The 26046-nt window shown below is 41.9% G+C and overlaps 1 protein-coding gene across 1 annotated transcript in view; it reads right to left on the bottom strand.

Annotated features, from left to right (window-relative positions):
• The window catches only part of LOC310794746 (zinc-binding protein A33-like), a 219578-nt gene extending 193917 nt beyond the window's left edge, over positions 1-25661 (bottom strand). Inside the window, exon 1 of the mRNA XM_083656773.1 lies at positions 25562-25661. The gene's annotated coding sequence lies outside the window, so the exon portion shown is untranslated. The remainder of the gene's footprint in view (positions 1-25561) is intronic.
• Positions 25662-26046: the final 385 nt, after the last annotated feature.

The raw sequence follows: 26046 nt of genomic DNA, 5'->3' as shown, positions 1-26046 counted from the left end.
CACTGTCACTACTGCTGCTCCTCCTCATTTTAACATTGCACATCCTGTCCTATAAGCTGCTGTTTACCTATTGGTCATACTAGGTCAAATATAGTCATTCATATCTCTTTTGCATGACTATCTACAGTTCATTCCATAAATATTTACCGGTAAATGAGTTTCCCCTTCCAGTTAGGTATTAACCAAAGCCTATATTAGTCCTGACACTTCTGATATTTGTTTGTTCTTTTATGTATATAGATCATTTTAGGCATTGTTTCTTGTGACTGGTTAATTGATTTTTTTTTGGCACCATATATTCTTACTAATATTTTATACTTGATAAATTAAATTTGTTGATGAAATAATGTTGCCATGTTTTCTAACCCCCAAATGTTGATAGTTTATTATTTATAGTTTATTATTTGAGATTAGGCTAAGCAATATCCTATGCATAATAATAACAAAGGAAAGATTATTATATCGGTTTGAGAAAAGTTTGCTCAGGAAAGAAAGGAACAAACAAATTAAGTTCAAACTGCTCATGGCTTTAAGCAGTTTCTTTTTTGTGACCATAATGCTCGTGTCCGGCTGCAACAAGCCGACACATCTGCAGAAGCATTTCCTCTCCACGCGCGGGCTGATGGCATGAGCCTTTTCACTGTGGTGAAAGATGACTGATGTATGGAGCTCTGCAGACAAGGGCTGCTGTGCCACTGAGTGATGCAACAAAAATAACACCTACAACCAAAAGAATGATCAATGACAAATCTATAAAACATATAAACAGGACTTAACCCTAAGAATGTCACTGAGATATATTTGACATATCTACTTCTACGGTCCATTACATACATATTTGAATGAGTTTAATTTGCTCCCCTTTTCCAGTTAGGCAAAGCCTATATTATTCCTGACACTTCTGGTTCTTCTAGTTTTGTGCCGTGTTTGTTGCAACTTCCACAAAGGGTAAGCCTCCTTTAACACAATCAATTTCCTGCATAGCAATAAATAAACTTTTTTGTAACCATCTAGTGAGGTCTCCAGACCATAGTTCAAGCAGAAGGCCACTCACGCGTAATCCGATCTCAACGTGGTCAAAAAAAATCCTAGTATGACGTCTGCTATGACGTCAAACATGACGTCAGTTAATCCTCATATATATAGCAAGGGTTCTACGTCACCTCTCTCTCTCTGGCCGATCATAGCAGCAGCAGCCCACGGCAGTCCATCTCCCTTGAAGCCGGCCTCCGAAGCGTTGTTTTGCCCCACCCACCTCCCCAGTCCACCACCAACGAGTCTTGACTCCCGATCCCCCACGGGGGGGGGATCTCCTAGCCCATGCAGGCGCCCTCCTCTGCCTCAAGAGCAGCGCCACTGGCCAATGGAGTCAAGCGCCAAAGCATTTGCCATGCACGCCGATTGCTAAATAAAGTTTGTCTAATCCTACCAACTGGCCTCTCCTGATTGAATTCTTTCTGGACACGTGGTGAAACATATGGACACATGTGAATCTCATGTGTTTTTTCTGTAGGGGGCACTTTTTAAGCAGGGGTCTGGGGCTCCCCCACCACAAAAATCTGACTTACAAAGACATTTCCTGCATGCTGGTGAATTTCTGTGCACTGCTACCAGAGTGCAAATTACGCAATGACAATGGAGGGGGCGGGGGGTGTAAACGTTTTGTCGAGGGCATTTACGGGAATACAAACACTTCATTTCCTGCATTGTGGCGATTTTTTAATGCACCTGCAGGCCATTTAGCAGGCCAGGCCACCGGGAAAACTCCCTCTGCTCCCTATGGCCTGGTTGTGCCCACAGAGTGATACAACAAAATAACAGCCAAAAATAAGGAATTATCAAGGACAAACCTATAACGGGACTTAACCCTGAGAATGTCCTTTTTGGTCCTGCCCTTCACTGACAAAATTCTGGGCCATGGTATTTGACTGGTATTCTGGGGCCTACAGGGTAACCCTTCGGCCGGAAGCAGAACTCGCCATCTTCGGCTGCTCGGAGTCCTCTTTGGACTTCCCTGTGGCTGTGCAGCAGTCTTTGACACAGGGGACAATCGTTGCTAAGAAACTCATACTGCAGGAGTGGAAGTCCCCCTCCCCACCCTCTTTCCAACTGTGTTTGGCGGACATGACCTCTGTTATACGGATGGAGAGACTCCGGTTCCTGAGGACCAACTCACTCTGGAGATTTCTAGTTGTTTGGGACCCGTTTCTGGCCTGCCTCGACGAGGTTAGGGGTGATGAATAACCTTTTGAAAGATACCGCATACCTAAAAAAAGCATAATGTCTGGTAGCCTCCTGTTTTGTCTTGTTTTTGTTGTCGTCACTGTCTAATTTCCATGATTTTTATGATTAGTTTATTTTTTTTCTTTCCCTCTTTGTCTCACACTGTCTATATATTAACACACACACACACACACACACACACACACACACACATATATATATATATATATATATATATATATATATATATATATATATATATATATATATATATATATATATATATATATATATAAAACTGAGAATGTCACTGATATATTTATAGTCAAATGCAGGCCATTTAGTATTACATATCTATTGCTGAAATGTGGACCTTTTTCACATGACACAGAACTGTATCTTCTCTAAACACATTGCTCTGCTACTGCAGATGAATCATTCTGCAATCATTTGTGATGCCACATTTTGTAGATCTTTACTGACTGATATTCACTGTCATAAATTCCTCAACAATTGTACACTGGTGTATCAGGCTTCTATTCATTATGTGTTTTAACATCTGTCAAATAAAATGAGTAAATTCATGGACCACAGTGCATTGAAATACTATAAACTGTGTTGTCCTTGCAGTGGGTGTTGCTTTCATTTGAATTAACCTTAAATTATATGCAAGAGTGTCACTTTGTGTCAAAAAGTGGTGTGAACATAAGGGCTCAGATAAAAAAAAATCATTTTTAATAGTCTTCAACGTCAAACAACATCGTGAGAGTTTGAGTTGTCACCTAGAATGAGTCGACACCAGTGGGTGGTGCCGTGTAACACTTCAGCATGCAAAGTGTGACATGAAACTCACACCTGTCTGTGCAGCAGAAGCACATGTATTTCGGATCGGAGACACTATAACGCAGTGATACTCAACTTGCGGCCCGCGGGCCACATGCGGCCCCTGATGGAATTGCAAAAAAAAAAACATTTTTACAGTGCACCTGAACGCAACATGCAAGATACCCGCTGAATAAGTGTCCAAATGTTCATGTCATTCTGGCCAATACTCCACTTCTGTTATAGCATTTCAGTCTGGAATATGGAATATCTTTCAATAATCTATGATTTAGCTGCTAAATTGTCAAATACCGCCGTCTGCTTGCTACCCAGGCACTTATGTATGTACTTAACCTAACTAACTTAAACAATCAATTGCAACAGCCAAGGTAGATGATAAAACTTGTATTTATGTACACTAAAGGGGATCTGTACACGTATATGATAAAACTTTTATTTATGTACACCATGATATACAAAGGGGATCTGTACATATATTTTATATTATTTTACACAAACAATGCAAAATCAGTGGCCTTTTTAGACTATTTTTAGGGGTGCTAAAAATAGGTGCTTGAGCACCCGTAAACCTCATCTGAGCACCCCTAAAAAATTATAGACAAAGGTAAATGGGCATGATTACTCAAATGGGTCCTTTGATCTCTCACATCAAAATATTTGATATTATTTAATATTGCTCATTAGAATGGCAAGAGTCTTAGCTTTACTGCCATGTCTTACATCTACCTTTGTCAGATAATAGCTCCAGGGTCCTAAAAAAGACCTGTGAAACTCCTCCTCATGACAATGAGGGGAGAACTTCAGCTACCAGCAGTCTTAACAGAGCTCATCTTGACCAGTTCACACTCGCTCCTAACATTATAAAATAACATTTTGAATCTATATGCCTAAGTAGTATTTCATGGGAATATTAACATATTTACAGTCATCTAATATTGACCTAGATTAGGATAGGCTAGTCAAAAGTATGTGACCATGCTGGCAGCATTACTTATGCATGCATTTTGAGTTGAGCATTTTGGTAAGTGCTAACTAACTAGCCACATCCTTGTGTCTAGTGTCAAAAGTAGGGTTTTGCTAGGTGTCAAAAGGGTGTACGTGCTGTTACACCCTTTTGGCAGCAAACAAAACCCTACTTTTACTGTTGCTTAATTCAAACTTTTGATCTAGGGGTGTCACAATATATCGTCCCACGAAATTTCGCGATAGTAAAACGTCACGATATGTATCGTTGAGATGAAATATCATATCGCAAAAAAAAAAAAAAAAAAAAAAAAAAAATTTTCTTCCAAAAAATAGACTAAGAAACGTCTTTGTTTGTTGAAGTTCAATGTGTGGAAAGTAGTTCAGTTGAACAAGTCTCTGAAGAGACACATGAGAAGTTATACAGGAGAGAAACCATTCAATTGAGTTTCTGGCAAAACTGTTTACTTGACAGGAAAAGCTAGGTAGGTAGGTAGGTAGGTAGGTAAGTACTTTATTAATCCGTGAGGAAATTCAGGTATTCAGTATAGCAGCTCGCAGGCCAAAGACAAAACGAGACATGACATAGCACAAAAACCAACAAACATGACAAAACAGAACAATGTAGCCAGTACAAGACAGTAACATGACAGGTAGGTTTCAAGTTAAAGATTAAGAAGAGCCAATTCAAAGATTAAAAGAAAGATTTAAAAGTTACCACAATACTAAGATACAAGATACAATTGAACGGTAACTAAAATACTAAAAAATACTAGTTGCACAGTGCCCATATCTAGTCAGATCAAATTGCACAATGCCCGTACCTAGACCACAGCAGCGTCTGAGTAGCACTCAGACCCCCCTACTGTCACTACTGGTCTGGCGGGCCCCAGCCCGCTCCCCATCGCCCATGAGGCACGCAGTCTCACCTTATAGTCCTGCTGCGTGCCGACGATCTCCTGCCATCAACAGACTTATTAAACAGCCTGATGGCCGTGGGGACGAAGGATTTCCTGTGTCGCTCTGTCCGTGAGCGCAGGGAGATAAGCCGCCCGCTGCGGCCGCTGCTCTGAACCTCCAGGATGTGGTGAAGAGGGTGAGTGTCGTTGTCCATGATAGCCAACAGCCTGCTCATCGTGCACCTCTCCACCACAGTCCCCAGAGGGTCCAGGCTCCTCCCCAGCACCGAGCCAGCCCTCCTGACCAGCTTGTCTAAACGCCTGGCGTCTCTGTCCGTGATGCTGCCACCCCAGCAGACAGCAGCATAGAAAAGGGCGCTAGCCACCACCGACTGATAGAACATGTGCAGCATCTCCACACAGACGTCGAAGGACCTGAGCCTCCGCAAGAAAAACAGCCGGCTCTGGCCCTTCTTGTAGATCGCATCCACATTAGCGGACCAGTCTAACTTGTTGTCCAGGTGCACACCCAAATACTTATAGGTCTGCACCACCTCAATGTTGCTGCCCCGTATGCAGATCGGTTCCACAGGAGGCTTTGTCCTGCGAAAGTCCACGATTAGCTCCTTGGTCTTAGTGGTGTTCAGGAGGAGGCCGTTCCGCTCACTCCAGTCGCAAAAGGCGCCCACCAGGTCCCTGTACTCCGCCTCCTGCCCCCCCCGCACACACGCCACGATGGCTGTGTCATCAGAGTATTTCTGGACGTGGCAGAACTCAGAGTTGTACTGAAAGTCTGCTGTGTACAGGGAGAACAGGTAGGGAGCAAAGACAGTCCCCTGAGGAGCCCCTGTGCTGCTCACCACCGTCTCCGAAACGCAGTTCCCCAGCCGGACGAACTGCGGACGTCCCGTCAGGTAGTCTATGATCCACACGATGAAGAGGGGAGCCACCCCCATCTTCATCATCTTCTCTCTCAGCAAGAGTGGTTGGATGGTATTAAATGCACTTGAGAAGTCAAAGAACATGATCCTCACATGACTCCCCGGCTCTTCCAGGTAGGGGTGGGTTCGATGTAACATGTAGAGGACAGCGTCGTCCACTCCCATACACTCCTGGTACCCGAACTGCAGGGGGTCATGGGCATGTTGGGTCTGCGGTCTCAGTCGGCGGAGAAGCAGTCTCTCCAGCGTCTTCATGATGTGAGACGTGAGGGCCACCGGTCTGTAGTCATTGAGCTCGGCCGGCCGCCCCGCCTTGGGAACCGGCACGAGACAAGATGTTTTCCACAAGACCGGGACCCTCCCCGTCTGCAGGCTGTCATTGTACAGGCTCTGAAGCGGCTCCGCCAGTTGGTCAGCGCAGGTCTTCAGCAGACCAGGGCACACCCCGTCTGGACCAGCTGCTTTCCCCGGACACAGTCTCTTCAGCTCCGCCCGCACTTCCTCCACTGTGAAGGTGGAGGGGGCAGCCGGCAGAAGAGGGGGGTCAGCCGCTGTGTCGGGGCTGCAGGGGACGAGGGTGGGTGGGGCAATAGGGGCAGAAGCAGGACAGTCTCTGGTGGGTTCCGAGTCAAACCTGTTGTAGAACACGTTGAACTCGTTGGCCCTGTCGAGATCTCCCGCCGTCGCCGGGCTGTTGTTCTGCTTATAGCCCGTGATGGTCTTCATTCCCCTCCACACCTCTCTGGTGTTGTTGTGCTGCAGCTTCCTCTCCACCTTCTCCTTGTAATCCTTTTTGGCCTGCTTCAGGCTCCTCTTCAGCTCCTTCTGCACCTGCTTACGCTTTTCCTGGTCACCATCCCTGTAGGCTACCTTTTTCTGGTTAAGGAGCCTCTTGATGTCACTGGTGATCCAGGGTTTATTGTTAGCGAAGCAGCGGACGGTCCTTGATGGTGCGATAGCGTCCCTGCAGAAGGTGATATAGCTGGAGAGGCAGTCCGCCCTCCTGTCAATGTCAGTGACCCCACTGTTCCCCTCTGTGTCCTGCAGTACCTCCCAATCAGTACATTCAAAACATGCCTGGAGAGTCTCCTTGGCCTCAGGTGTCCATCTCCTGAATGTACGAGTGGCCACAGGCTGCCTCTGGACGCAGGGCTTGTAGGTGGATTGAAGAAAAATCAGATTGTGATCCGATTTTCCCAGTGGTGGGAGAGCTGTGGCTGAGTACGCATCCTTAATGTTAGCATACAATAAATCCAAAGTCCTATTTTCCCTCGTCGGGCAATCGACATACTGCTTGAAGCCAGTGAGTGTCGCAGCGAGGCTAATGTTGTTAAAATCTCCTGATATGAGTACCAGAGCTTCAGGGTGTTGTGTCTGGACCCTTGCAACAGTCTCGTGAATGACGTCACACGCTATTGCCGGAAGAGCTCGCGGGTGCGTGTAAATCAAGATGGCGACCACGTGAGATATCTCCCGGGGGACATAGAATGGTCTTAGTCCGACCACCAGAATCTCCGCGTCCTGGCAGCAGATCCTCTCCTTTACTGTAATGTGTCCTGGGTGACACCACCTTTGATTTACATACAGTGATAGACCACCGCCCTTGGATTTACCGCTCCCAGCGTCTCTGTCCGCCCTGACCATGGAGAACCCAGAAATGTTCACGCAGCTATCGGGAATACCTTCGTGTAGCCAGCTTTCTGTGAAGCACAACAGACTCGCCTCACGGTAGGTCCTGTCACTCTTCACAAGCGCCTCCAGTTCATCCACTTTATTGGATAGGGAGTTGACGTTCCCCATGACAATCGATGGTAAGAAAGGCTTAAATCTCCATCTGTTAGCATGTAGCTTAGCTCTCTGTTTTGTTCCGCCTCTGGAACCGCGGAACGCCGCTCTGATTTCAATAGGGATCCTGTGTGTTATTCCCTGTTTCGTCCGGCGAAGAGCCAGCAGGGCTTCCCTCGAGTATACAACTTTGACCGAAGTAGTAGACATTATTGGCAACTTCCCACAAAAACTTAATCCAGAAACGAAAACGAACGAGTAGGTAACACATACAAACACTAGACTAGCAAGCGCTCCCGAACTTGCAGCCGGCCATTGCCCGCGCATGAGCAGAAGATGCAAGTCTTGTTGTTTGAGTTTGAAGAAAAACTGAAGATGCATAATGAGAATTTATACTGCTGAGAAACCTTTTAGTTCAAAGTAAATCTAAGTGACGGTGTAACTCATTCTATTTCAAGATAAGCCTTATCTCCAATCTCATGTTTTTTCTAGTTGTTATTGTAATAACAATTTCCCACAACAGCATGTTTTGTATTTGTGCATTTCAAATAAAATACTACTTTTCCAGTCATATATTGTCATTATTCAAGTTAAAAAAAATATTGTTAAAATCGTATCGTATCGTATCGTTATCGTGAACCCAGTATCGTGATACGTATCGTATCGTGAACTGAGTGTATCGTGACACCCCTATTTTGATCCATATGATTTCAGTTGCACTTTTTTTAATTGCAAATATTTCACAGAGACCTTTTCATTGTTGATATAGGCCTACTCATATTTGCCCCAAATCTCACTTACTTTGGCTCCAATCCCTCGATATATACATTGACTTTATTAGGAACACCTGTTACACCTGCTTATTTATGCGATTATCCATTCAGCCAATCATGTCGCAACAGTGCAATGCAGGGTTTACACTGGTTTGAAGAGTTTACACTGGTGTGAAAACAAAAAAAATCCAGTGGCTCTTTGGATGGAAACGCCTTGTTGATGAGAGAGGTCAGACTGGTTGGAGCTGACAGAAAGGCTTGAGTATCTCAGATAACCTCTCATGGCCGTTCACACTATAAAGCATGAAGCAACGGCAAAGCCACGCCAAAGCCACGCAGTTTCAATTCAGTGTCCTTGCTAACAGGCGAGTCTGTTCACACCGTCCACATGCCACGCCACCCTGACGCCACGCCAATGCCACGCCCATCCGATAGATTCAGCTTCTGTTCTTTTTTCCAAGCGTGCTGCGCGCTGATCCCGAGCTGCCAGGGAGGCAGTCAATGCAATGTGTGAGGGGTGGGAGGGGCCTGTGAGGGGTGGGAGGGGCCGGAGCAGCAGCTCCGAGCCGGCCGCTGAGGAAAAGAGATTGCTCCTGGTGTGACCGGTTAGGCGTCAGATCAGCTTGTGTCTGCTTCAAGCTTCAGTTCTGCATGGCTTCAGCGTACGGTGTGTTCAGGCTGTGTGCACGTTCACACAATACAGTAGGCAGAGCATAGGCAGAACTTAACCGTTCACACAAGAAGCCTTCTCTTTTCCTCTCAGCGCCTCCTCGGCGTGCCTTGAACCCGCCGACAACTCCCATTGAATTGATGCCTGGCAGCTTCAAGCTTCACGCGTCACGCCTGGAAAATAGGACTTAATCCTGAATGATCGCTTCAGCGTGGCTTTGGTGTGGCTTCAGCGTGGCGTGGCGTGCGGCTGGTGTGAACTGTCTCACCTGTTAACAAGGTAGCCGAAATGAAACTGCGTGGTTTCAGCCTGGCTTCGGCGTGACTTTGGCGTTGATTCGGCATATGGTGTGAAACGGCCAGTTATGTCGATTTGTCCAAACTAATTTATGACATAAGTGCCGCATCACATCAATATGACCTTATCATTATATGTTAGCATCAATGTCCTCCAGCTTTTTGGGTTTATTTGCACTGGTCATTTTCTAGTGTGGAACGACTGTACCGTAGATCACACTGGTCATGTTCTAGTGTGGAACCACTGTACCGTAGATCACACTGGCTTCTGCTGCTTCAGTCTAATGGAAAAAGCAGGCAAACACAAGCAAATGATGAAACCATTAGCCTACATAAAAACACTACCAGGAAAGAAAAGCAACAACAATGAAAATACCAACAGCTTTGCAGTAATTAACATATTAACGAAGTAAAATACCTATGAGTTTAACTTAATGTACATTGGGTGTATTCACACCTGTAGGTCGTTTGCTTTGTTCCGATTCAGGTACTTAATTGATACAATTGTTGCATTTGTGCCTTGGTTCGTTTGTGTTCACACAGCCACAAATGAAACGGTCCAAATAGTATTGTCAAACTTCCTGGATTGGCCAGCAGAGACATAGGCTAATAGCCTCTCGGGATGGACAAAATAATTCCCAGAGATTTTCCTATATGATTATAAAAATGCGTTTTGTTAGACCTACATTTTAGGCTATGTCGGGCGTCCGCCGTGCGAGGAGAGAGAGAGAGAGAGAGAGAGAGAAAGAAAGAAAGAAAGAGGGAGGGATCGGGAGAGAGAGAGAGGGAGAAAGTTCTTTATTTATTAATGTATGCTATGTAGCCTATGTAAGCCTATGTATTTATTTAGCCTATTTAGGCTATTGGGAATTTGGAGATAGAAGATCAAAGACCCTCGCAATTTCTGCTATTAGGCTACTATCACGGAGATGAGGATTAGCCGAGACATAGGCTATATGAACACCTGTCCTGTCAGGAATAAAATATTAATAAATAATTTGGTAACACTTCATAATACTGTAACACAAAAAATGGGTAGTTACTGAGGAACGAGTAAGGAACGAACCATTAGTTCATGAATAGTTAATGATTAGTTAATGAGTAGTTGATAGGTAGTTCCTTAATGGTAGTTACTTAAGAACAGACCATTAGTTACCATGTTAACGAACCAGTAAGTAATGATTACTTCCCTAATTTTTTTTTTTTTTATATGTTTTCATTCACTAGTTCATTAATAGTTAATGGGTAGTTCCTTAAAGATCCTTAATGGTAGTTACTTAAGAACTGACCATTAGTTCCCATGGTAGTTACTAAAGAACGGACCATTAGTTACCATGTTAACGAACCAGTAAGTAATGATTACTTCCCTAATTTTTTTTTCATTTGTTTTCATTCACTAGTTCATTAATAGTTAATGGGTAGTTCCTTAAAGATCCTTAATGGTAGTTACTTAAGAACTGACCATTAGTTCCCATGGTAGTTACTAAAGAACTGACCATTAGTTACCATGTTAACGAACCAGTAAGTAATGATTACTTCCCTAAAAAAAATTTTTTTTTTTATATTTCACTAGTTTATGAACAGGTAGTTCCTTAAGAACTGACTATTAGTTACCATGTTCGTGAGCATGACTCCACCAAATACTTACCAGTTGTTCATGAGTACTCATCGTTACTTCATGATTACCTTACCATTACTTACCATGTTAGTGCATCATTACTTCCTGCTTACTTTACCATTAGTTCCCATGTTTGTGCCCCCTCAAGTGAAGCAGTACATCTTACTGAGTAGTTACTAAGGAATACACCATTACTTCCTGCTTACTTTACCATTACTTAACATGTTTGTGCCCCCTCAAGTAAAGCAGTACATCTTCCTGAGTTGTTACTAAGGGATACACCATTACTTCCTGCTTACTTTACCATTAGTTCCCATGTTTGTGCCCCCTCAAGTGAAGCAGTACATCTTACTGAGTAGTTACTAAGGGATACACCATTACTTCCTGCTTACTTTACCATTAGTTCCCATGTTTGTGCCCCCTCAAGTGAAGCAGTACATCTTACTGAGTAGTTACTAAGGGATACACCATTACTTCCTGCTTACTTTACCATTAGTTCCCATGTTTGTGCCCCCTCAAGTGAAGCAGTACATCTTACTGAGTAGTTACTAAGGAATACACCATTACTTCCTGCTTACTTTACCATTAGTTCCCATGTTTGTGCCCCCTCAAGTGAAGCAGTACATCTTCCTGAGTTGTTCCTAAGGAATATACCATTACTTCCTGCTTACTTTACTAGTGAAGACGAATTTATTCAAGTATGCAAATTAAAAAAGTGTAGCTCCTCCCACTTTAGTAAAGTACTCTACCCCACTTAAGAGATCGAGGTACCCCACTAAAACCACGCCCCCGAGGCTCTACGACCTTCAGGGGCGGAGTTACCTTTTTTGGCTCCACCCACCCCCGCCGGAAGCCAGGGAAAGGGGGCGGAGCCTATTTTTTCACATTCGAACTCCTTGGGGGCGTGGCTACAGTTCTAGCCTACTTTGGTTAGGCCACGCCCACCGGAAGTGCGATATGTAAACCCTACCAAAAAAAGTGTTTTTTTTACTAAGTGTTTGAGCCAAGAACTAGTGAAATATTAAAAAAAAAATTTTTTAGGGAAGTAATCATTACTTACTGGTTCGTTAACATGGTAACTAATGGTCAGTTCTTAAGTAACTACCATTAAGGAACTACCTATCAACTACTCATTAACTAATCATTAACTATTCATGAACTAATGGTTCGTTCCTTACTCGTTCCTCAGTAACTACCCATTTTTTGTGTTACAGTATTATGAAGTGTTACCAATAATTTAATAATAACGGACATTTCGAGGAAGACATGCAATCAGTCTGATTGTCTGATTGAACCAGACAATCTTATCACAAAGAAGGCTGGCTCTGATTACCACGATTTGTTTTCATTTATTGAATGGAGACCAGAGAGAGCGAGAGAGGGAGAGAGAGGGTGGTGTGCTGCGCAGCACACCGCACGCAAAATCCGTAGAGATTCAACACATTAACGTTGCTTCCCATGGTCCGAGGTAAGTTGATTGAGTTCAAACTGCTGATGTGATGATCCAAAAATCCCCCAAAGTTTATCGATGCAAGTCACAAGTCGCCAAAACAGGATCTGAAAGATGTTGTTTTTAAACGATGTTCTTCAGGCCATTACGCACAGCGCAGCTGACTACGGCAGCTGGTTTATCCAAAAATGCGCACCGTTTACTGCTGTTGTGGCGGATCGAGGTCGGCTCACGTTCTCACCACAAACGAACCGCACCAGAGTTCGTTTGGAAGCGGACCGAGACCACCCTTTCTTTCCGGTGTATTCACACCTATCTCGTTTGGAGCAGCTGTTCCGAAACAGAGAGCATTTTCCCCCTTGGTGCGGTTCGTTTGGGGGAGTGTGAACACAGCAATCGCACTCGGATGCGGGACAAAACAAGCGGACCGAGATCGCCAAGAAAGGGTGGTCTCGGTCCGCTTCCAAACGAACTCTGGTGCGGTTCGTTTGTGGTGAGAACGTGAGCCGACCTCGATCCGCCACAACAGCAGTAAACGGTGCGCATTTTTGGATAAACCAGCTGCCGTAGTCAGCTGCGCTGTGCGTAATGGCCTGAAGAACGAACATTTTTATCGTTTAAAAACAACATCTTTCAGATCCTGTTTTGGCGACTTGTGACTTGCATCGATAAACTTTGGGGGATTTTTGGATCATCACATCAGCAGTTTGAACTCAATCAACTTACCTCGGACCATGGGAAGCAACGTTAATGTGTTGAATCTCTACGGATTTTGCGTGCGGTGTGCTGCGCAGCACACCGCCCTCTCTCTCCCTCTCTCTCGCTCTCTCTGGTCTCCATTCAATAAATGAAAACAAATCGTGGTAATCAGAGCCAGCCTTCTTTGTGATAAGATTGTCTGGTTCAATCAGACAATCAGACTGATTGCATGTCTTCCTCGAAATGTCCGTTATTATTAAATTATTTATTAATATTTTATTCCTGACAGGACAGGTGTTCATATAGCCTATGTCTCGGCTAATCCTCATCTCCGTGATAGTAGCCTAATAGCAGAATTTGCGAGGGTCTTTGATCTTCTATCTCCAAATTCCCAATAGCCTAAATAGGCTAAATAAATACATAGGCTTACATAGGCTACATAGCATACATTAATAAATAAATAAATAAATAAAGAACTTTCTCCCTCTCTCTCTCTCCCGATCCCTCCCTCTTTCTTTCTTTCTTTCTTTCTCTCTCTCTCTCTCTCTCTCTCTCTCCTCGCACGGCGGACGCCCGACATAGCCTAAAATGTAGGTCTAACAAAACGCATTTTTATAATCATATAGGAAAATCTCTGGGAATTATTTTGTCCATCCCGAGAGGCTATTAGCCTATCAGAGTCTCTGCTGGCCAATCCAGGAAGTTTGACAATACTATTTGGACCGTTTCATTTGTGGCTGTGTGAACACAAACGAACCAAGGCACAAATGCAACAATTGTATCAATTAAGTACCTGAATCGGAACAAAGCAAACGACCTACAGGTGTGAATACACCCCAACTTTACCGAACTCCTTTCTTGGCGATCTCGGTCCGCTTGTTTTGTCCCGCATCCGAGTGCGATTGCTGTGTTCACACTCCCCCAAACGAACCGCACCAAGGGGGAAAATGCTCTCCGTTTCGGAACAACTGCTCCAAACGAGATAGGTGTGAATACACCCTAAGCCCACAATCACATACAAAAAACACTTGTACCTTTGGTGATGTCTTGTTCTTTATTTTAACAGTATCCTACTGTATGTCACATCATCCTCAGATGTTTGGTCCTGCTGGATGGGATATAACATCAAAGTGTTTTTGTTTTTTTTACAAGCTGATTTAAATGTGCAAAGATGCAGAAAATCTGAATTTCTTTCATTGTTTTATGGCTTTTGTATGGTTTGAACAGAAGTAAATAGTTGATTGGCCTGTTAATGTGGCCTTGATGTTTACCTCCTGGGCTTTTCTGTCTTTCACAACAGTGCTGTACAGTGCATCAGGATCAGTCTGTGGGACCTAGAAAGACCAATTTCAAATTCATTCTTGCTCCGTGTGTCCTATGATCAGTCCATAAAGTATGAGGCGATGACAACACATGAATGTCAAAGGTGATACTGGGAAATGACTTGGCTCTATCTTACCACTGTGATGGCTGATGCTTCAGCTTTGGCCTTCTCTGAAACAAACACAAGGAAATGTCATGTAATTCTCTCTCACAATGACTGTAGGATTAATAATTTTTAAAGAAAATAATTTAAAATGACACAAATAATATTTTGGTTCTGAATTTGTTTGCCATGGACTTACTATGTATTACTATCCTCCAGCCAAACAAGGCACACGCTAAAAGCAATACGAACAAGACCAGGAGGATGAGGAGAGTCTTTAGGTTCATGGATCTAGCAGAAGATAGACACAGATGGGTACATCTGATTAAATGATTAAAGGCACACATGTTTTCACAACCCTATAAAGTTATCTGACAAAATGTGTGTTTTTGGATTCTAATTAAAATGTTCAATTTTTGCACTAATGTTGAAAATGATCAACTAGAGCAGTAAAATGTCAATTGTAAGTGTTGCAACACTCATGAAAAATGCATCCATATTTCACCTACTGTATGGGCTAAGTTTGGTTGTAAGAAAACATATATGTGTGTTTCAGAAATCATCGTTAACTTATGGCATGTCTGTTTGATCAGAAAGTTACAGTGGAGAGCGACACGATTTACAGGGGGTGGAGAGTAAATGTGAATCCGATTTGAATCCATGGTGTTGTGAGAAGTAAGTAAAGTAAAGGGGACTGACTGACCTCTGGTGTGGGTCTGGCAGGTTGTTTCCAGCTGCAGTGGAGTTTGTGGGCTGACCACTAGATGGCTCAGTACCTGTGAGGAAAGAGAAATGTTGGTGAGTGGTTGGAAGCGTCTCTATAAAGTGTGAGTAGTGTGAAAATACATGTTCATCCTCATATAGGTTATCGGGCAATTTTGATCTACATTTTGAATGACCATACAGTAAACCCCAGATTTCCAAAGTAAATGACAAGGATGGATTATATACTTCATGATTGGAACTATTTCAAAGTTTAACTTATGTTATGAGATGAGATGATGACATACTGTACATGTATTGTCCCCTGGGGGAAATTTGTCTTGGGCAAAAAGTAGGCCTACATATAGCTACATCCCGGCTTAACAAACAGACCACATACAAACAGTCAACAAACAAAGTAACACAGAGACACTCCATAATTGCACTAATTTCAACAGAGGTAAGTGTACTCCAAGACATAATAGTTGCAAAGCCCCGTTGCACTATTTGTTCAACCCAGACATTTTCAAGATAACAAAATAGGCAAAGTAAAATACTAAAAATCCCTCAGTCAGCATCACATGTGTCGAGGGTTGTGCAAAAGTGTACTGTAAATACACTGTAAAGAGATTTCAAACATTGTTACCTCTTTGAGGTCGAATAGCAAAAAGAGAAAAACCTCAACCAAACTTCAGAGGTAAAATTTAAGATAATAAACGAATAAAAGAATAAAAGTCCTAAAATATAAAATCAAGTCAAATAAAAGAGCAAATAAATGAGCATAGCAAGAGCTTAACCAAGAGCGTAAACTACAGTACCTCCTTTAATAGGATGTGACATTTGTGTGTGTCTGCTTAATGGCTTCATTTCTATCAGGCATCATATAGACAATGTGACAATATGAAATGGTTCTTACTTGTGGTGGGGATCATCATAGTTGTGGTGTGGATCTTTGACGTTGTAGTAGTTGAGGTTGCTTTATGAACAGTAACATGCACTGGCATATCTAGTTCTCTATTAGCACACAAATACCAACCAGTGCTCTCTATCTTCAGTTCAATCAGGAGACTTGATGGATAAACAATGATTTATTACAATGAATGAATGTTACAGAATATTATGATGAGAAAGTTAGTTAGTCTTTGGAGCTTGACACCACTGGGAGATATTCAGATCGAGCTGGATCAGCTCGAGCAGCACGGCCATATATACCCCCCAGTGGAGTCAGGATACTGGTGCTGGTGAACCTCTTGGTGACTGATGGATCAGGGATTTGGCGGAGACGGGGAGGTGGTGGGTGTGTGTCAGCCAGCAGGATGAGAGAGACTGAATGAGACACAGAAAAGCATATTTATGCACACATCAACCATGTGATAGGCTGCCTAAAGGGGAGTGCCACAATGTGATAGGCTAAAAGTGCAGGTGAGCAAAGGTGTATAAGGTGATGTGTTGCTATGCTATTGGTTTATGGGAAAGTAGGAGGCAACCACTGATTATTCAATTATCACCAGGAAGCTGACAGGTTAACAGGTGAGCAAGCAGGAGAAGTGCAGTGACTGTGGAACCGGTGAGGATCAAGATCGTCCTGTCTGAACCTTCGTTTATAAACTCCACTTCACTCATAGTCACAGTGAAGACAGAGGCACTCGCCTTGATTGTCACTCTAGCTTTATCTAAATGGCCAGACTGCTGTACACAGCTACCGTCCAGTCTACACCACCTCATTTGTCCAAAGGAATAGGGATAGTGGTGGCAACTGACAGTCACGCTTCCTCCTTCAAATCCTGTTATCTCCTGTTGGTCCACATAGAGTCTGGGCTTATCTTACAAACAAAGGCAGAGGAAGAAACAGTATAAATAAAAACAAACTGAAAATGCACTAACTGTATGTGTTATAGTTTTACAGATAGGTGCACTTTGATATCAACTCCATTATAAGGTGATCTTACCTGCTGAGACATCCAGGCTAAATTGTTTTTTAACAGCTTGTTTCCATCCGCTCTTCACAACACAACACCAGTAATAAGAGGTGTCCTCCAGCTTATTAATGGTCACAGTGAAGATTCTTTGCTTGGTGTCATCAGAGATAGAAAACATTACTTGAGGATATGGTTGGTATGTTTTTATCACATAACGGCACTTTCCCCAATCATCAGTATTCCCTTGACACAAGCACTTCACATGCTTTATGTACTTTACATCATAGAGACAAGGAATAGTGATGGAGCCTCCTGCCTTCACTGATACTTTCCTCACTGTAGTTATGCTGTGAATTCCTGCAGCAACAACATGAGGTACATAGTTTACAATACAGTCCCTTTATTTGACCTGCTTCATGTAGATCTCACAATATAACACAATCAGAAACATATAAACTGTAGACTGTAAATCCATTTAAACATGAGGAAAAAAGATCTTATTATATCAGAATAAATGCGACTCAAATGTATTTTATGTCACTACCTACAACTTTCATATCATTATCATTCATCTTCATCATCACAGGTAACAGCTAGCTAAACTGAGAGCGTTCTCATGAAGACTTTGCTCACTTACCAATGAGTCCACAGAGGAGAAGCAGAGAGATACAGGTCAAAGCCATGTCTGCTTCAATGTGAGGAGTGAACACTACCTCCCTCTCTAGTCACTGTCACTACTGCTGCTCCTCCTCATTTTAACATTGTACATCCTGTCCTATAAGCTGCTGTTGATCTATTGGTCATACTAGGTCAAATATGTAAAATATATCTTTTCCATGACGAAGTAGGCTACATTCCATAAATATTTGAATGAGTTTCCCATTCCAGTTAGGCATTAACCAAAGCCTATATTAGTCCTGACACTTCTGATATTTGTTTGTTCTTTTATGTATATAGATCATTTTGGGCATTGTTTCTTGTGACTGGTTAATAGATTTTTTTTGGCACCATATATTTTTACTAATATTTAATACTTGAGAAATTAACTTGGTTAATGAAATAATGTTGCCATGTTTTCTAACCCCCTAAATGTTGATAGTTTATTAATTTATCATTATTATTTTAGATTAGGCTAAGCAATATCGTATGCATAATAATAACAAAGGAAAGATTATTATATCGGTTTGAGAAAAGTTTGCTCAGGAAAGAAAGGAACAAACAAACTGAAGCTCAAACTGCTCATGGCTTTAACCAGTTTCTTTTTTGTGGCCACAACGCTCGTGTCCGGCTGCAGCAAGCCGACGCAGAAGCATTTCCTCTGCACGCGCGGGCTGATGGCGTGAGCCTTTGACGGTACAGCCTAGTATTGAGAAGGGGGAAGATGTCTGTGGATGTGGATATCATTTTCGTATACTCCCCTGTGTTTTTGTTTTTGTTTTGGTCAGTTGTTAGTGTGTAAAAAAGAAAAGAAAATAGGGGACAGAGAACTTGTCATTTGAAATTAATGTTATGTTTTGACATCTGCTGTATTCTTGTCCTGTCAAAAATATCAATAAAAAAAAGGGGGTGGGGAGTCATAAGGGCTCAGATGAAAAATACATTTTAATTGTCTTTAACATATCAAGGTCAAACAACATTGTGTGAGTTTGAGTCACCTAGAATTAATCAAAACTGCACTATAACTTAAGTGAGATGAGATGTTTGATAGATTACCCCTGGTTCTGTTCAGTGTGCAAAGTGTGACATGAAACTCACACGTCTGCATGTGCAGCAGCAGACCAGAAGACAATCAACCGGCTTCATTCATTTCGGATTGTAGACTATAACAGATGGGAGACTAACTATCATAGACTAACTATTATATTATAGTCTCCCAGTCTTGTCTAAAATCCCAGTCTAGTCTAAAATCACTTGTGCAATTTTAGGCAATGTTTGTAATGGGGGGGATCAGTGCAGAGTAGATAGGGCGAGGGGGGAAATTGCATAATAGGCTACTACAGAGTCGACAATACGGAAATAGGCTCAGCACACAATGCACAACATACAATGTCAACCACACAAGTACAGCAATCCAGAAGCATCACATCCACAGTTGCAACACCCTGTCAAAGGAACAATGCCAATATCACATCTACTCACAGATGTATTACCCAACGGACCTACCGGGCCATAGGCAGAGGGGGCCCATACCCCAGAGCCTCTTCACAGGGTCACCATGTATCTTGCCTGGACCTGGGACCAAATGATCCCAACTATTTATTTTTAACAAAATGTTCAATATGTTTATGGAGAATTAGAGGGTTATTGTGCTTTTGGCTTTAATTGAGTACCTGCCTGTAAATCTTGTGTTATTGAGACATGGTCTAAACTTAACACCAGCCACAAGCCAAATGCAGGTAAAATATGTAAGTGGCTGGTACTGTAGATCTGCTTCACTCAGCAGTCAAAATAACCCAATGGTAATCTATTGAGTGGCTGGTAAAATGTGAACATTCACTAGTCATCTGGCTGGTGGAGCCTGTATTGAGACAGTGTTGTAATGCATGAGTGCTTTTCTACAGCTGAATGAGTGAAGCTATTTATTGTGTCGTGCATCAGCCAGGGAGCAGATTAGGATGATCTCTATGATAATAAAATAGAAGGAGAAGCCTGGTACAACTCAGTCTATTGTGCTGAGTCATTCTTTGTGCCATGGGAACCAAAGAGCCAATCAGAGGCTGATGAGACAGAGCGAAAAATAAATCAAATTTAGTCACTGACATCAAAATTAAAGAGTCAATTACAACAGCCAAGGTAGATAATAAAATTTGTATTTATGTACACCATGATATACAAACTAGATCTATACATAAATATGTACTTCACCCAAATAATAATTAAAATATTACACTTCAGTCAAAAAGGAAAAACAGTCGCTTGCATTTGTGGTTCCAAAATAGCAAATAAAGTAATTACAGTGAATGAGTTAATGAGTTATCAGTACAACATAAAATATATTTACAGAAATTGTTAAAGCAATGGTGGTTTTGTAACATATAAACCATGTAGCTCTGTATAAAATGATCATGTTAATTGAAGCACATTTCTAATGCAAATTGTGAACTTTGTATAAGTTATAGGGAGAATTTATTGCATTCTAGTTATTGTGTTTTAGTTGTGTTATGGTCATCATTGAAATGTGAATGACATCTATACCGTATGCATATCTCATTATAATTGCAATACATAATGGGCAATTTTGAGTAATGTGTTATTAGGATAGCTGAAGAACATAAAGAGATGTGTTATTTGAAATGACGATACAAGATAAAAGAAAGAGTGAATAAAACAGAACATACACACTAACATGTGTGACTTCTTGTCATTGTTCTCAGTCCTCTGCAGGTTCCAAGAGACCAGCGCTAACATCAGCTGCTGCCTGTGGTGAATAAGCAGAGGAAAGAGGAGGAACAGCAGTAGAGTGCTGCTATAAATCAAGTTATTATGAGTTATGACCAACAACTTACACTCAGTTATTATAGAATAATCTCACCATTACTTGCATGGTTAAGGCCTTAAAGCCCATGGAACCCTAACCCTAACCCATGGAAAACAACAAATAAGTGTGTTTTCAGTTTGTCACACCACATCATTTGTTTTGTTATTAACCACCCAGCCATATCTGAATGATTAAAAATGCAGCCAAGTTTTCCAAGAATTAGGTTTCAAAATCATGAAAAACTAAGCAGTATTCTCTGCTCAGAAACTGTGGGGGCGTGTCTGCTGAAGTGCTCCCAATGACGCCCCCCCCACCCCCCCCTGCTCTATAACTACATTGTGATTTTTTTTTCTTTTTTTCTTTTTTTTGGTAGAGGCAGTTGAGCCTGATTGGTTTGCGGAGCTTATTGTGTAATAAGTCTGAAGCATAAGCATGCCCACTTCAAACCCAACATCAGGAACAGCACAACAACTTAAATAGCAATATTTAGGATTTAGATTTAAACTAATACAGCACTATACTAACAATACTAAGATGCTGCTTAGTATTATGCACATAAGACCCTAAATTACATAGTTAGAAGGTTATTGTGTGTCCTAATCAGTCCATAAAGTATTATTATGATATTATCATAAAGAAGATATTGCAAATGATGAGGTGATGACCACACATGACCCTGCAAGGTGATACTGGGGAAATGACATGGCTCTATCTTACCACTGTGATGACTGATGCTTTAATCTTGGCTTTCTCTGAAACAAACACAAGGAAATATCATGTAATTCTCTCTCAAAATGACTGTAGGATGAATCATCTTTAAAGAAAATATTTCACACAAATAAAATGTTGGTTCTGAATTTGCGTAATCAGCATTTGCCATGGACTTACCATGTATTACTATCCTCCAGCCAAACAAGCCAGACGCTACAAGCAATACCAATAAGATCAGGCGGATGAGGAAAATCTTGAGGTCAGTGGATCTAGCAGAAGATAGACGCAGACGGGGTACATTTGATTCAAATTAAAGGTGGACACTATTTTCACAACCCTATGAAGTTATTTGAAATATGTGTTATCCTAATTAAAATGTAGCCTACCCCTTACACACACACACACACGCACGCACGCACACGCACACGCACACGCACAGGCGCACACGCACACACACACACACACACACACACACACACACACACACACACACACACACACACACACACACACATTTTGAAAATATAAAATTGTAAGTTTGTAAGTTTACTTGCAAGTCATAAAACGCAGTGGAAAGGGACATGGGGTGGAGAGCAAAATGTGAATCAGAGTTGAATCAGTGTTGTGAGAACATAGAGGCCTTAGAGCTAAGTAAAGAGGACTGACCTCTGCTGTGGGTCTGGCAGGTTGTCTGCAGTTGCACTAGATGACACAGTACCTGTGAGGAAAGAGAAATGTTGGAGAGTGGGTTATCGGGCGATTTTGATCTACATTTTGAATGACAATACAGTAAACCCCAGATTTCCAAAGTAAATGACAAGCATGGATTCTATACTTTATTATTATTGGAACTATTTCAAAGTTTGACTTATGTTACATTTGCGTGTGTCTGCTTAATGGCTTCATTTGTATCAGGCATCATATAGACAATCGTGACAATATGAAATGTTCTTACTTGTGGTGTGGATCATTGTCGTTGGAGTAGTTGAGGTTGCTTTATGAACAGTAACATGCACTGGCATATCTAGTTCTTTATTAGCACACAAATACCAACCAGTGCTCTCTATCTTCAGTTCACTCATAGTCACAGTGAAAACAGAGGCACTCGCATTGATTGTCACTCTAGCTTCATCTAAATATCCAGACTGCTGTACACAGGTACGGCCCAGTTTACACCACCTCATGTTGTCATTGGAATCAGTATAGTGGCAACTGACAGTCACGCTTCCTCCTTCAAATCCTGTAATCTCCTGTTGGTCCACATAAAGTCTGGGCTTATCTTACAAACAAAGACAGAGGAAGAAACAGTATAAATAAAAACAAACTGAAAATGCACGAACTATATGTGTTACAGTTTTACAGATAGGTGCACTTTGATATCAAATCCATTATAAGGTGGTCTTACCTGCTGAGACATCCAGGCTAAATCGTTTTTTAACATCTCGTTGAAGGACAATCTCCAGAGCACACCCCCAGTAATAAGAGGTGTCCTCTACCACCAGGTTATTAATGGTCACAGTGAAGATTTTTTGCTTGCTGTCATCAGAGATAGAAAACCTTCCTGGAGGATTTTGTTGAGTTGTTTTTATCGCATGTCTGCACCAAATATCAGGATTCCCTCGACACAAGTACTTCACATGCTTTATGTACTTTACATCATAGAGACAAGGAATAGTGATGGAGCCTCCTGCCTTCACTGATACTTTCCTCACTGTAGTTATGCTGTGAATTCCTGCAACAATAACATGAGGTACATAGTTTACAATACAGTCCCTTTATTTGACCTGCTTCATGTAGATCTCACAACTATAACACAATCAGAAACATATAAACTGTAGACTGTAAATTCATTTAAACATGAGGAAAAAAGATCTTATAAGATTAGAGGTTGGTTGTCACTTTAAACGTGACTCAAATTTCATTACTCAAGAATATTTTTACGTCACTACCTACAACTTTCATATCATTATCACCCTCATCATCATCACAGGTAACAGCTAGCTACACTGAGAGCGTTCTCATGAAGACTTTGCTCACTTACCAATGAGTCCACAGAGGAGAAGCAGAGAGATACAGGTCAAAGCCATGTCTGCTTCAATGTGAGGAGTGAACACTACCTCCCTCTCTAGTCACTGTCACTACTGCTGCTCCTCCTCATTTTAACATTGTACATCCTGTCCTATAAGCTGCTGTTCATCTATTGGTCATACTAGGTCAAATATAGTCATTCATATCTCTTTTGCATGACTATCTACAGTCCATTCTATAAATATTTAAATGAGTTTCCCCTTCCAGTTAGGTATTAACCAAAGCCTATATTAGTCCTGACACTTCTGATATTTGTTTGTTCTTTTATGTATATACTGTAGATACTTTTGGGATTGTTGATAGTTAATTAATTTATTAATATTATTTTAGATTAGGCTAAGCAATATCCTATGCATAATAATAACAAAGGAAAGATTATTATATCGGTTTGAGAAAAGTTTGCTCAGAAAAGAAAGGAACAAACAAACTGAAGTTCAAACTGCTCATGGCTTTAACCAGTTTATTTTTTGTGGCCACAACGCTCGTGTCCGGCTGCAACAAGCCGACGCAGAAGCATTTCCTCTGCACGCGCGGGCTGATGGCATGAGCCTTTCACTGTGGTGAAAGATGACAGAAATATGTATGGAGCTCTGCAGACCAAGGACTGCTGTGTTACTGAGTGATGCAACAAAAATAACACCTACAAACAAAAGAATGATCAATGACAAACCTAAAAAAACATATAAAAAGGACTTAACCCTAAGTATGTCACTATGATATATTTATTGTCAAAGGCAGCCCATTGAGTATTGAATTAAAGACCTTTCTCACATGACACAGAACTCACATGCGCCATGTCACAGCGAGTATATTTTAATGGAATTTATTATTGTTTTTGTATTTTATTTTATTGCTCGTCATGTAAATATATTGTTGTCTTGGACCCCGGCCATGACTAGCTGTTTTCTGTTCGTCAGTAATGGGGATCCTTTTTAATAAACAAATAGACAGTATCTTCTTTAAAGTGAACGCATTGCTCTGCTACTGGCAGATTAATCCTTCCACAATAATTTGTGATGCCACATTTTGTAGCCTAGATCTTTACTGACTGATACTGTCATGGACCACAGTGTAGATCTTTACTGACTGATAGGCCTACTCACTGTCATGGACCACAGTGTAGATCTTTACTGACTGATACTCACATGGACCACAGTGTAGATCTTTACTGACTGATACTCACTGTCATGGACCACAGTGTGTAGATCTTTACTGACTGATACTCACTGTCATGGACCACAGTGTAGATCTTTACTGACTGATACTCACTGTCATCGTGTCATGGACCACAGTGTAGATCTTTACTGACTGATACTCACTGTCATGGACCACAGTGTAGATCTTTACTGACTGATACTCACTGTCATGGACCACAGTGAGGATCTTTCGTTCTTTCAGTGCAGTGAAATACTGTCAGCTATAGTGTTCTTGCTGTGGGAGTTGCTTTCATATGAATTGGAAGAGTATCATTGCAAGAGAGATTTGCAAGTTTAAATTTGTGTTGAAAAGTCGTGGGAATCGAGTCATAAGGGCTCAGATGAAAAATAAATGTTTAATTGTCTTTAACATATCAAGGTCAAACAACATTGTGTGAGTTTGAGTCACCTAGAATTAATCAAAACTGCACTATAACTTAACCAGTGAGATGAGATAAGTTTGATAGATTAGCCCTGGTTGTGTTCAGTGTGCAAAGTGTGACATGAAACTCACACGTCTGCATGTGCAGCAGCAGACCAGAAGACAATCAACCTATAACAGATGGGAGACTAACTATCATCGACTAACTACCGTATTATATTATAGTCTCCCAGTCTAAAATCCCAGTCTAGTCTAAAATCACATATGCAACTTTAGGCAATGTTTGTAATGGGGGGATCAGTGCAGAGTAGATAGGGCGAGGGGGGAAATTGCATAATAGGCTACTACAGAGTCGACAATACGGAAATAGGCTCAGCACAGTCCATGGTCAGCACACAATGCACAACATACAATGTCGACCGCACAAGTACAGCAATCCAGAAGCAACACATCCACAGTTGCAACACCCTGTCAATCGAACAATGCCAATATCACATACGGTATACTCAGTAATGGCGTCTCTGCTCTGTTCAGCAATGTCAAATTCTGCTTGCTTGCATACCTGTGCCTGGCTGTCGCACCGCGGTCGCACCTCCATTATCACCGTGTTGGTGTCGTTCCTGGATCAAAAGATTTTCATACTACAGGCCGGGAAAACCCGCCTTCAAACTTGATTGGTCGCCGCAATTGCTTCTTCCTGAAAACGTACAGCAAGGGGGGGGGGGGGAAATGAGACAGGTAGATCCTCAGTGTGACACAGTGATGAAGGTCACATGACAGGTAGATCCTCAGTGTGACACAGTGATGAAGGTCACATGACAGGTAGATCCTCAGTGTGACACAGTGATGAAGGTCACATGACAGGTAGATCCTCAGTGTGACACAGTGATGATCACATGACAGGTAGATCCTCAGTGTGACACAGTGATGAAGGTCACATGACAGGTAGATCCTCAGTGTGACACAGTGATGAAGGTCACATGA

The sequence above is a fragment of the Poromitra crassiceps genome (genome assembly GCF_964638095.1).
Source record: "Poromitra crassiceps genome assembly, chromosome: 20".
NCBI lineage: Eukaryota > Metazoa > Chordata > Actinopteri > Beryciformes > Melamphaidae > Poromitra > Poromitra crassiceps.
The sequence above is the reverse complement of the archived record's forward strand: the minus strand, read 5'-3'. Positions and strand labels throughout refer to the sequence as shown.